Genomic DNA, 13,080 nt, shown 5'->3' with positions numbered 1-13,080 from the left:
TTTAACATCAAAGCATCTCTTGTAATCAGCCATCTATTAAAAAGGAAAACACAATCACGACGATAATAAATGTCCTCTTTCCACGAAAATAGGCACAGTCCATTTTCTTTTAGTTTTATGCGCAAAATCGATATAGATTTTACGTACGACTGCAGATAATGGCTGGTTCAAATGGCTCTGAGCACTATGCGACTTAACTTCTGAGGTCATCAGTCGCCTAGAACTTAGAACTAATTAAACCTACCTAACCTAAGGACATCACACACATCCATGCCCGAGGCAGGATTCGAACCTGCGACCGTAGCGGTCTCGCGGTTCCGGACTGAGCGCCTTAACCGCGAGACCACCGCGGCCGGCCTGCAGATAATAATTTCCATCTTATTAATTTGAGACATCCAACGAAATGCATAGCCCCCGATTACAGATGGCCAAGATTCAAAGGTCGGGCTATACACCACTTATAATAAAATTGGGGAAAAGAATCACCTACTATTTTGCTTCGACAACTATCGATCACCACAGATTGTGCTCATTATTTCGAAATCGTCATCGAAGGAAAAACACCTATGTTAAACAGATGGACAAATTAGATGGCCTGAGAGCATCTCTTGCATTCAAATCAATGTCTGTAAATAAACTGTTATGCATGTTGTAATATTTCTGGCTTTTCAGCCATCATATTTGGCCTCAAGAAGCTCTTCTTAGAGCAGTTGAAAAGGCAGCAGTGGCAAGATGGCGTAATTTAGTGAGGTACCAACGACAGATTGTTTGTTTAGTACAGGTATCATAAGAAAGAGCACCTAAATTGCGGTCCTTCTCTAGGATTGGCTGCTGCGTTCGGAAATGCGCGACAAGGGATAATATGCTGTTATTAATATTAGAATAACTAACCAGCGTTTTTACTTGCATTTCTTATTAAAGCATCTCTCAGTATCGTGCTATCATTCCATTATTTCAAAAGTATTAATAACCAGCAGTATAATAACTACCAAATGAAAGGCAGACGAAGCGCTTTGATGATCTTCCGATAGCGCCTAGCTTGGATGGTGGACGATGTGGTTCGGCTGTAAGATCATAGCTGGTTGGGCAGGATCAGAGGTCAGACATTCTGTATGCCACGATCGGTATCAGTTAAGACTTTATTAGCAATCACTGTTATTTGATGTACTTGAGAACCATGTGATAGTGATTATGGAAATACGCAGTTCTTTATTTCATTGAAGAAGGTAAATTATTTGTGAGTCTAAAGCGGAAGGAAATTGTGGAGTTTCTCGTGTTCTGGTAGTAATAAAAAGCCAGTGGCATCCCATATAAACAAACTAATTGGAAATTTAATTGTTTATAACATATCAGTTTCTGATTCTTGAGTTTCTCCCGGCGTATTTGATAATCAAAATATCCACGGGTGTACTGCCGGTCTACAGTGTACAACGGGCACAATATTTCGGCGATCATACATGTCGCCATCATCAGGTGAACTGACGGACTGAGCTCCTGTGAACACGCCGGCACGGAGATCCGTACACTATGGCTGCTCAGGTGGAACTGGGATCGGTCGCGGCGACGGCAGATTTAAATACCCTCCGCCCGCGGCGCGCTCACTCCGCCGTCCGCGCCCCGCGCCACGGTCGCGCGGTGGAACAGATTGCGACGGCGTCTGAGATGACGTCGGTGTGATGGCTCTGTCCACCGTGGTCGTCACAACTATACATTTGCTCGATTTACTCTTGATTAACCCAATCGCTGGTTCCCAAGCCTTGCTAAGATTATAGCCACAGTCACGGTTTATAAGGTCGTCATTGGTGCGAATTTCGATGGCCTCTCTAACAACGCTGTCCCAGTATCTCGACGTCTGTACCAGAATCCTCGTGCGTTCATACTCCATAGCGTGATTTTCCGACAAACAATGTTCAGCGACCGCCGACTTGTTCGGATACATCAGTCGAGTGTGCCTCTGGTGTTCACGGCATGGTGGGGAGCGCCAAAGATGACCTCGGTTTGAGGAAGGCCGGCGTGTACCAGATTCCGTGTCAATGTGGCAAGTCGTATATTGGTCAGACGGTGCGTACCGTCGAGGATCGATGCCGTGAACACCAGAGGCACACTCGACTGATGTATCCGAGCAAGTCGGCGGTCGCTGAACATTGTTTGTCGGAAAATCACGCTATGGAGTATGAACGCACGAGGATTCTGGTACAGACGTCGAGATACTGGGACAACGTTGTTAGAGAGGCCATCGAAATTCGCGCCAATGACGACCTCATAAACCGTGACTGTGGCTATAATCTTAGCAAGGCTTGGGAACCAGCGATTGGGTTAATGAAGAGTAAATCGAGCAAATGTATAGTTGTGATGACCACGGCGGACAGAGCCATCACACCGACGTCATCTCAGACGCCGTCGCAATCTGTTCCACCGCGCGACCGTGGCGTGGGGCGCGGACGGCGGAGTGAGCGCGCCGCGGGCGGAGGGTATTTAAATCTGCCGTCGCCGCGACCGATCCCAGTTCCACCTGAGCAGCCATAGTGTACGGATCTCCGTGCCGGCGCGTTCACAGGAGCTCAGTCCGTCAGTTCACCTGATGATGGCGACATGTATGATCGCCGAAATATTGTGCCCGTTGGACACTAGACCGGCAGTACACCCGTGAATATTTTGATTATCAAATACGCCGGGAGAAACTCAAGAATCAGAAACATGTTATAAACAATTACATTTCCAATTAGTTTGTTTATATTGTCGAAATGCTTTGGAATTACGTGACTAGATTTTACTAGCAATAACTGTGAACTGTAACCGACCAGCAAACTGTGTAACGACTGTGATACATCTGGACTGTCAACGACCAGATAACTGCATGAGAAGTAGGCTTTGAACTGTGTTTAAACAGATTTCCAGCTTTAGTTGAACTATATCTGATGCCGCAAAATAAAATTTTTCGTTACAATTGAAGTAGCGTCATTGTAATGCAGGAATAAGAAGTGCTGAAGTGTTACGAGAATAAAAGTTAACGCTACGTGTGCGCTACATGGGATTACGTTATAAATCATCCTTCAAAATTCTTCATGCTACGGGAGGGCGCAGTGTGTAGAGCAGCTAGACTCGGCCACACGGAACAGGTTTGGTGGCAGCAGGCAGCGGCCGGAGCAGTTAGCAGTTCAGCACAACACGATAACGGAGTTCCAGCCGGCGGTGCAGCCCACAGCTACGAGAATCAGCGGCAGTACGTCGAGGTTGGAACGTAGTGTGTTGCACTTGCATATGGCAGTTTGAGATTAGTAATTGGAACATTAGTATTCGTAAAATATCTGGGAGAAAGGAAGTAAGTCATGGTACAGCATCAGCTGACACTTTTCGAACTCAGAATCATCAGTATAAAAGGTCTATGCTAAAATTAATTTTGCAAAAACAAAAAGAAAATAAGAAGGAATTAAGTAATAAAACAGATAATGCGTTTAATGGAAATCAATATAGGAGTGTCTCAAATTAATGCTATGTTCGATGCTTTGGAAAAAAAGCTCACAAATCATGCAGCTAAAACTGAGGGATGTAGTAAGGAAATAGATTATGAAACAATAGAATGGGGTAAAAAATTTGAATTCTGTAAATCAGAAATAAATCAAAAGGTTGACTATGAAATCAAAAAGTTAAATAAGAATTTGCAGGATCAAAATGGGATGACAGAAACAACAGTTAATGAAATTAGTAATGTAAGACAAAGCTATCAAAGCATGCCAGGATAAGGACACAATACTATTGAATAGCTTATGAGGTATCAGAAACTATCATGGAATAGTTAATAATAATATTTCACATGCAGAATCCTCTTGTAAAGGCAACACAATTAGGATTCAGGGCAAATTGAGAGAAAAAGAGTAGAAAGTAGTTACTGACGTGCAAGAAAAAACAAAGAATTAATTTAAACAAAAAGTATAAATTTCGTGTGAACAAGAAGGAAAGGAAGGTGTGGTTCATTTAAGTTACGTAGCAAATTATGCTAATGCCTATAAATTCCATCATTTATCTAGTAATGGAATTATACACCTAGTAGCCTTCATTGAACAGTTTGAGGGTATCATCCTGAAAACATGATTGAAGAACAAAAAATGGAATCTGTGGCCAGTAGAGTAGAAGGAGAAGCAAAATCATGGGAAACAGGTGTAAGTAACACATGTAAAAGATATAAAGATTTTGTTCAAGCATTCTTGAATCAAGACTGGTCTTGCAGCACACAAAACAGAGCGAAAGGTGAAGTATATGTGGACAGAAGGTTTGATGGCGGAAAAGTCATTTATCAGAAAAGGATAGGAGTCAAGTACTAAAAGGTCCCGTGCCGAAGTTCAATAGCGTCAAGATATCAACAGAAACAGATATGACAGCCAGCTTTTGTCAGAGGCCACTAGCAAAAAATTATCAAATGTATACTGCATTCGTCTATGGAAGACAAAGTTATCAGTTCAATTCTAAGAAGTATCATATAGGGATAGATTACGTTGCTGAATTTGAGAAAATTGTGAATGAAGTGCCTCGTTCTACCACGAAAATACCGCTACTACAATTATCAGATGAAGTGTCGATCACTGACATGAAAAAATGTTACGACTACTAACCTCAGGGGGCAAAACGTTCTTTGTATTGCTAGGTAATTAATGATTACCTGGTGCCCGGCCGCCCGCTGTGGCCGAGCGATTCTAGGCGCTTCCGTCCGGAACCACGCTGCTGCTACGGTCGCGGGTTCGAATCCTGCTTCCGGCATGGATGTGGGTGATGTCCTTAGGTTAGTTAGGTTTAAGTAGTTCTACGTCTAGGGCACTGATGACCTCAGATGTTAAGTCCAATGGTGCTTAGAACCATTTGAATCATTTGACCCTGGTGCCTAGTTAACTGACAGCATCTACATCCATACTCCGCAAGCCACCTGACGGTGTGTGGCGGAGGGTACCCTGAGTACCTCTATCGGTTCTCCCTTCTATTCCAGTCTCGTATTGTTCGTGGAAAGAAGGATTGTCGGTATGCTTCTGTGTGGGCTCTAATCTCTCTCCATTGAGAATGACATGCTGCGTTTTGTTATCTAGGAACTCTTCAATCCGATCACACAATTGGTCTGATAGTCCATATGCTCTTACTTTGTTCTTTAAACGACTGTGGGGAACTGTATCGAACGCCTTGCGGAAGTCAAGAAACACGGCATCTACCTGTGAACCCGTGTCTATGGCCCTCTGAGTCTCGTGGACGAATAGCGCGTGCTGGGTTTCACACGACCGTCTTTTTCGAAACCCATGCTGATTCCTACAGAGTAGATTTCTAGTATCCAGAAAAGTCATTATGCTCGAACATAATACGTGTTCCAAAATTCTACAACTTCATTTTCTTTTCATGCTGTTCGTTCTTCACCCCCTTTCATTCAAAACTATATCTATCTTCTTTAACACCCTTCAGTATCAAGCTTAAGATGAGCAATTTTCTTACACTGGATGTGGCAACAAATAAAAAAAGTATGACAAAAACAAAGCAGCCCAGCAGAATAAACATCTGCATAGCACGAGTGAAAAACATTTACTGGAATTATGTGGAAAGGCCCTTGTATACGAAGTATAGGATTACAGATACACCAGCAAGAGAACGCAGTATATAGTTACAACAAGACACTAGCACTTCATTAACGCACATGGCAAAAACATATCAAACATATCATACAGTATATAGTGGCACAATTCTTAAACATTTATAGCAACGATAAACAAAGCTTTATGTCTGAAAATATTTTCAGAACAGGAAAGCAAACGAGGGCTATTAAATACAAAGCACAAAAATAAACTGAACGCTGCAGAAGAAGACGACGACACTAATCCAGGTAAGTGAAAATCACAATGTATAATAGAAACAATTCTGGTGGCAAAGTTAATGAAAATAACTAAATCTTGTCTTGAGATGATGTACAGATTGTGGCAAAATAGACATATCGTTACTCTTCAGTATTAATTGAAAAGGCGAAATGGTTTCCGATATAATAAATTATGATACAGTAATAGGCTAGGAATTGTCCTGCCAAAGAGGTAATGGTAGATGGAGCGTTTTGGTTACTAGGCGATTGAAAAGTCTGCACATTATTTACGAACAAAGAAAATAGGTAAATTGAGAGTTATAGATTAGCTGACAGAAAAGACAGCCAATTATTTTCATACAGAGAGAAAGGAGAAGTATGGTTTCTAGGTAACAGGAAAGTCCGCCAGTCATTTATGAAGAGTGAGGGAGGAAAAGCAAAAGGCGACCTGTACATCGGCCATTAAGTAGTATTCATAGGCGAAGTTGTTCCACCAATTGTTTTATGAAGTACAGGGGAGCAGATATATTGTCAACATAAGACGCTGCAATGATATGAAAATCTCATGCAAGACGTAATCGTAGTAAAAGAGGTTTAAATACAACGCTACGTAATATGAAGTATAGAGAGTAACGATACACACTGGTTTTAAATATGATGGAAGCTAGAATAAAGATCTAGCTAAGAATAAGAAAGTTAGCCCCTACATATTACTAAGCTACAGAATACTCGTATCTGAAAGTCATTAGATAATACAGAGTCATTACGTGAATAAAGTTCCACTAGTACTTTCTGTAGAAACAGTGACACTTACATATAGAAGAAATGATACCTCATACAGTGGAATTAAAAAACGATTTGATAAATGAGAGTTTGTGCCTTATGTACGAAGCACGATTCTTAAAGGTTCTCTCGATGCATCTGTGAATCGCAATTGTAAGCCCTTGTAACTGAGGTTTAAAGAGCATAGCAGGTGTCGACGGGTAGCAGTGTGAGTCATTACCGAAGCGGGACAGTAAGTAATAAGATTGTGCGAGCAAGTTCAGAGCTCTTAAAGAGCGCGAAGGGCAATACCTCGGCTGTATGTAGCTACAGCTCTGGAAAAAAAAAAAAAAAAAAAAAAAAAAAAAAAAAAAAAAAAAAAAAAAAAAACACTGATGAACCACTGTCGTTCGCAGTCCGATGTAAACAGTGGCATTGTTTATAAACACCCAAAATCAGAACAAAATATTACATATTATGTATTTATATTGTAATAATGTATGTAAATATGTTTATTTAAAATTTGCTCAAAATTATTAGGAAACTAATCTAAAGTATATTGTGTTGTTTCATGGAATTGTACTGGAGCTACGTGCTGAGACTGGAGATGGGAGAATGGACTGACAGTTGTTCACTTTGGAAGGCATGGAGTTCTACAACGCAAGGCCACATCATGGGCAACAGAATAATAGGTATGGATTGCTGTTGTGCACTGCTTGCTTATGTTCTGGTAAAAAGGTGAGAGTGTAATGTTCTTCTGTCTCCACATATTTGTGAAATGTATTGGTGTAGTGTTTGTTTTATTTGTAACCATGGAAGTGGACTTCTTTATGACGCATTAAAATACAAATAAGCGCAGAACGGAATGGCGCCCACGCAATAGTGAGAAAAAGTGTAAAGTGTGACGAATGTTTGATCGAATTGAGAGGATGGCAATGCACAGATATTTGTTGAATGGCAGTGTCACTTATAACAAATAATTGCTCAATTTAAAAGAGCAGCAATGTGACAAAAGTGAGTAGCAATGTAAATTCTTATTGAGAAATATTTTGTTGAATTTAATGGACGGCATTGCACCGATAGTAGCTTAACAGCAATACGAAATGTTGTAAATGAAACTTGCCTAGAAGACAGTGCACTGTTATAGAGTATTCAGCAGAAAATGATAAATTGTAAATTAACTAGAATAATGTAATTAGTCCAGAAAATGTTACTAAAGATTAACGATATTTGGACATAAAGTCATACACAAACTGACTGAGGATAACAATCATTTTTTTCTAATGTCAAAGTAATTAAGTCATTGGTTATATAAGCAAATTAATAATCCGAAGCTGCCCATCAAAATGATAATGTTCTGTTATTAATATCAGAATAACTAAACTGCGAATTTACTTACTTTTCATATTAAAGCTTCTCTCAACAGCGTGCTATCATTACATTATTTAACAAGTATTAATAACCAGCACAATATTAAACAACTGCTGAATGAAAAGGCAGACAAATCACTTTGATGATCTTTAGATTGTGCCTAACTTGGATGGCTGCTAAAGTGGTTCAGCTGTAAGATCATAGCTGGTTCGGTAGCCTCGGAGGACAGACATGTTGTCTGCCACAGTCGGTGTCAGTTAAGACTTTATTAACAATATCTGGTCATTTGGACATGAAGTTGAGAAAAGTGTGACAGTAATTACGGAAATGTGCAGTTCAAAGAATGAAAATTATTTATGACTCTAAAGTGGAATGTAATTGTGCAGTTCCTCTTGTTCTGCTGATGACAAGTGAGTGGCATCCCGTATAAAGCAACTAATTGGAAATTTAATTTTTTATAAGGTAGTGTTTGTTATATGAATGTATGTATCCGCCTCCCCCCCCCCCCCCTCCAACGTCCTCTCTTCCTCGCTCTTTTCAACGTGCAGTAATTTGTATATTACAAACATTTCAGACACATAACTTCACAGCATAGAGCCTTTCAAGTTATTTGCTCCCATTCCAGACAGAAATAATCACTTTACATTCGACTACACCAAGCTACAATTCAAGAGGACGTTGCTGTTTTATAGACTATGGCAAGACCCATTTTACCAATGCGAAGCTATATCATGCCAGCATTTACGAAACAAATCGTGAGAGCCTGACCTGTAATAGAAGTTCCCATAAGATTTTACTGCGTCTCTCCTTCTTCCATTGCATCAAAACCAAATACTGTCTGCGTGCTTACATTTTACATTTGCTCTCCAGATCTCCCCTGTGCAGTTTGATCATCAGAATCTGTTTCATGCAATCCACTCACATGTCAGGACAAAACACTACCATTTCTATGTTCCATAATGAGCTATAATTCAAGTGGTGCCTACATTATATACCGAGCGAGGTGGCGCAGTGGTTAGCACACTGGACTCGCATTCGGGAGGACGACGGTTCAATTCCGTCTCCAGCCATCCTGATTTAGGTTTTCCGTGATTTCCCTAAATCGTTTCAGGCAAATGCCGGGATCGTTCCTTTGAAAGGGCACGGCCGATTTCCTTCCCAATCCTTCCCTAACCCGAGCTTGCGCTCCGTCTCTAATGACCTCGTTGTCGACGGGACGTTAAACACTAACCACCACCACCACCATCTACATTATCATTAGAGGATATGAAGTATGAAATAATCAGGACTTCCAGTAACATCCATTTTTAAACTCACAGTCACGACAAGAATAGTTACAGTCAGCAGTAGTCGGTTTCTATTAGTGTAGCTTTGAGAGAACTACAAGCATCCAGACTGTAACCAGTTATACCACTTCTTGCAATAGTACTTCCCATAAGATTTTACCATTTTTCACTGTTCCAGTATATCGAAAAAACAAACACCGTCTGCGTGTTAACATCTACCATATTACACATACAGGGTGTTTCAAAAATGACCGGTATATTTGAAACGGCAATAAAAACTAAACGAGCAGCGATAGAAATACACCGTTTGTTGCAATATGCTTGGGACAACAGTACATTTTCAGGCAGACAAACTTTCGAAATTACAGTAGTTACAATTTTCAACAACAGATGGCGCTGCGGTCTGGGAAACTCTATAGTACGATATTTTCCACATATCCACCATGCGTAGCAATAATATGGCGTAGTCTCTGAATGAAATTACCCGAAACCTTTGACAACGTGTCTGGCGGAATGGCTTCACATGCAGATGAGATGTACTGCTTCAGCTGTTCAATTGTTTCTGGATTCTGGCGGTACACCTGGTCTTTCAAGTGTCCCCACAGAAAGAAGTCACAGGGGTTCATGTCTGGCGAATAGGGAGGCCAATCCACGCCGCCTCCTGTATGTTTCGGATAGCCCAAAGCAATCACACGATCATCGAAATATTCATTCAGGAAATTAAAGACGTCGGCCGTGCGATGTGGCCGGGCACCATCTTGCATAAACCACGAGGTGTTCGCAGTGTCGTCTAAGGCAGTTTGTACCGCCACAAATTCACGAAGAATGTCCAGATAGCGTGATGCAGTAATCGTTTCGGATCTGAAAAATGGGCCAATGATTCCTTTGGAAGAAATGGCGGCCCAGACGAGTACTTTTTGAGGATGCAGGGACGATGGGACTGCAACATGGGGCTTTTCGGTTCTCCATATGCGCCAGTTCTGTTTATTGACGAAGCCGTCCAGGTAAAAATAAGCTTCGTCAGTAAACCAAATGCTGCCCACATGCATATCGCCGTCATCAATCCTGTGCACTATATCGTTAGCGAATGTCTCTCGTGCAGCAATGGTAGCGGCGCTGAGGGGTTGCCGCGTTTGAATTTTGTATGGATAGAGGTGTAAACTCTGGCGCATGAGACGATACGTGGACGTTGGCGTCATTTGGACCGCAGCTGCAACACGGCGAACGGAAACCCGAGGCCGCTGTTGGATCACCTGCTGCACTAGCTGCGCGTTGCCCTCTGTGGTTGCCGTACGCGGGCGCCCTACCTTTCCAGCACGTTCATCCGTCACGTTCCCAGTCCGTTGAAATTTTTCAAACAGATCCTTTATTGTATCGCTTTTCGGTCCTTTGGTTACATTAAACCTCCGTTGAAAACTTCGTCTTGTTGCAACAACACTGTGTTCTAGGCGGTGGAATTCCAACAACAGAAAAATCCTCTGTTCTAAGGAATAAACCATGTTGTCTACAGCACACTTGCACGTTGTGAACAGCACACGCTTACAGCAGAAAGACGACGTACAGAATGGCGCACCCACAGACTGCGTTGTCTTCTATATCTTTCACATCACTTGCAGCGCCATCTGTTGTTGAAAATTGTAACTACTGTAATTTCGAAAGTTTGTCCGCCTGAAAATGTACTGTTGTCCCAAGCATATTCCAACAAACGGTGTATTTCTATCGCTGCTCGTTTAGTTTTTATTGCCGTTTCAAATATACCGGTCATTTTTGAAACACCCTGTATATGTATCAATTGACTGGAACAGGTGGCCAGTACTCAAAATCGCTTGGATAGATCTGCATAAAATTTTGTTGACTGTACAGGAGAGCCGTCCGCTGCTGACCGAGCGGCTCTAGGCGCTTCCGTCTGGAACCGCGCGACCGCTACGGTCGCAGGTTCGAATCCTGCCTCGGGCATGGACGTATGTGATGTCCTTAGGTTAGTTAGGTTTAAGTAGTTCTACATTCTAGGGGACTGATGACCTGAGATGTTAAGTCCCATACTGCTCAGAGCGATTTTCTTTTTTTTTTGTACAGGAGAAAGATCATATCCGGCAGCCTGTCAATCACAAGAGAGGATTCCTGTATTGTTCCTTCATGAACAGTTTAGCACACTGTGTTTTTGGCTGTAACACATCCAAGCAGTGTACAACAACAGCTTGGTACACAGCCATACGAGTACACTCTGTTTTTCTGCCATGAGTTCGAGGTCTGTGTCAGGTGCTGAACCAGCATCAACATATTTGGATCTATTGGCTCTCACAGAAAGCTGAACATCACATGGTGTAAACTAAGCAGCTCCCACAACATGCAGGTTGGTAAAAATAAAACACAGAGGCGATGTTTCTCATTGCCAAAATGTGGAAAACATTACAATATGGAAACTAGAAGAGTTTGTGGCACTGTAGAGCATTTTCAAAAGTTATCCAAATATGATGACCTATACAGCTAATCTTATCTTCCTCAGTGATGGGGTAGTAGATGTCTCAGTTTTCCATTTCAGAGATCATTTTTTCCTCATTTTGCAATCGTGTACATGATAACTGTTCCAGTGTTCACTATCACCAGAAGGTGCCGTTCACAACACGTGTGATGCAGTAGAAATAAAAGGAGATACTGTCATCTTATTGGTGGGAAAAAACAAAACATGTGGGGGGTATCGCACCATATGGAAATAGGTCGAATCTGCGGTATTGAGCAGTGCTTCCAAACAAATGTCTGAAGGTTTAATCCCATGCTTCACAGTGACAAATAGCAGATATCCATTGTTCCAACAAGACTCCCTCCATCTGAACCAAGTGGTGTCAGTCAATCATTGTGTGGTACTCAACACAGTACCAGTGGAGAGATGGGATGGAAAAGACACCAGTGATATGAGACAAAGTACTGTAATATGCAGCTCAGTTGATAGTCTGATCAATTTTAGCAATTTTACCAGTTGTTCTGTAATTTCAGCACCAGCCAATGACACAGCAGATTGTTCCACAATTTCTGGATCATCGCTAAATCATCCCCCACTACTTTGCAAGTACCATATACTAGATTTCAAACGCAGATAAATGACTGTGCAGCGCGTCCATTCGGCCATATACACCAAAGTATACCAGACAGCGTCCTATAACGTTGCAATTAGGTTATCTACATATTTCCAGCACATCAGTCGTAGTGCAGAATTTACGATTACGTCTGACCACCTTCCTCTGTGTGGATGGGCATCACAAAGTATTCTCGCATTCATAGGATGAAGTCGCAGATTGAAAGATCCTCCCACACTGTCCTTGACCAATCCTCCCTGCAACCCAGTCGCTACTTTAATCTGAAACAAACCAGAAGGATGAGGTCCTTCACCCACTACATTCCACGTCTCACGTAGGAACAGGGTGAGCTGTATCAGTGACTTCTGTTCAGAAAAGACTGTCCTGCACCAGTCTTAGCCACGGCACCCACCCAAAGGCACAAGACCTCTCCAGATGCATGCATGTCGAGGAGGGTAGCACCTCTTATCGATGTATACTAGACATGAAAGTGATGCGGTGATATAACAGATGGTTAAGAAGAAAAGTGTGGTTTACACGTGATGGAGCTGCAGACGGATGGATTTTGAAACATTTCACGTAAATCAGTCGTGCTATCAGTTCTGAAACATTATTTCACTATCTGAAGTCAGCACCAGGAAGGTACCAGCATGAGAGAAATGATCGTAGGGCATAAATGTACACGCCTGTGATTACACAGTTCTGCACCTCAAAATGCTATATTGTTAGAGCCATATGGTTTCCGAAGAATTAGTGGTGTGGA

This window comes from Schistocerca nitens, chromosome 4 (assembly GCF_023898315.1).
Source record: "Schistocerca nitens isolate TAMUIC-IGC-003100 chromosome 4, iqSchNite1.1, whole genome shotgun sequence".
NCBI lineage: Eukaryota > Metazoa > Arthropoda > Insecta > Orthoptera > Acrididae > Schistocerca > Schistocerca nitens.
Note: the sequence above shows the minus strand (reverse complement) of the source record.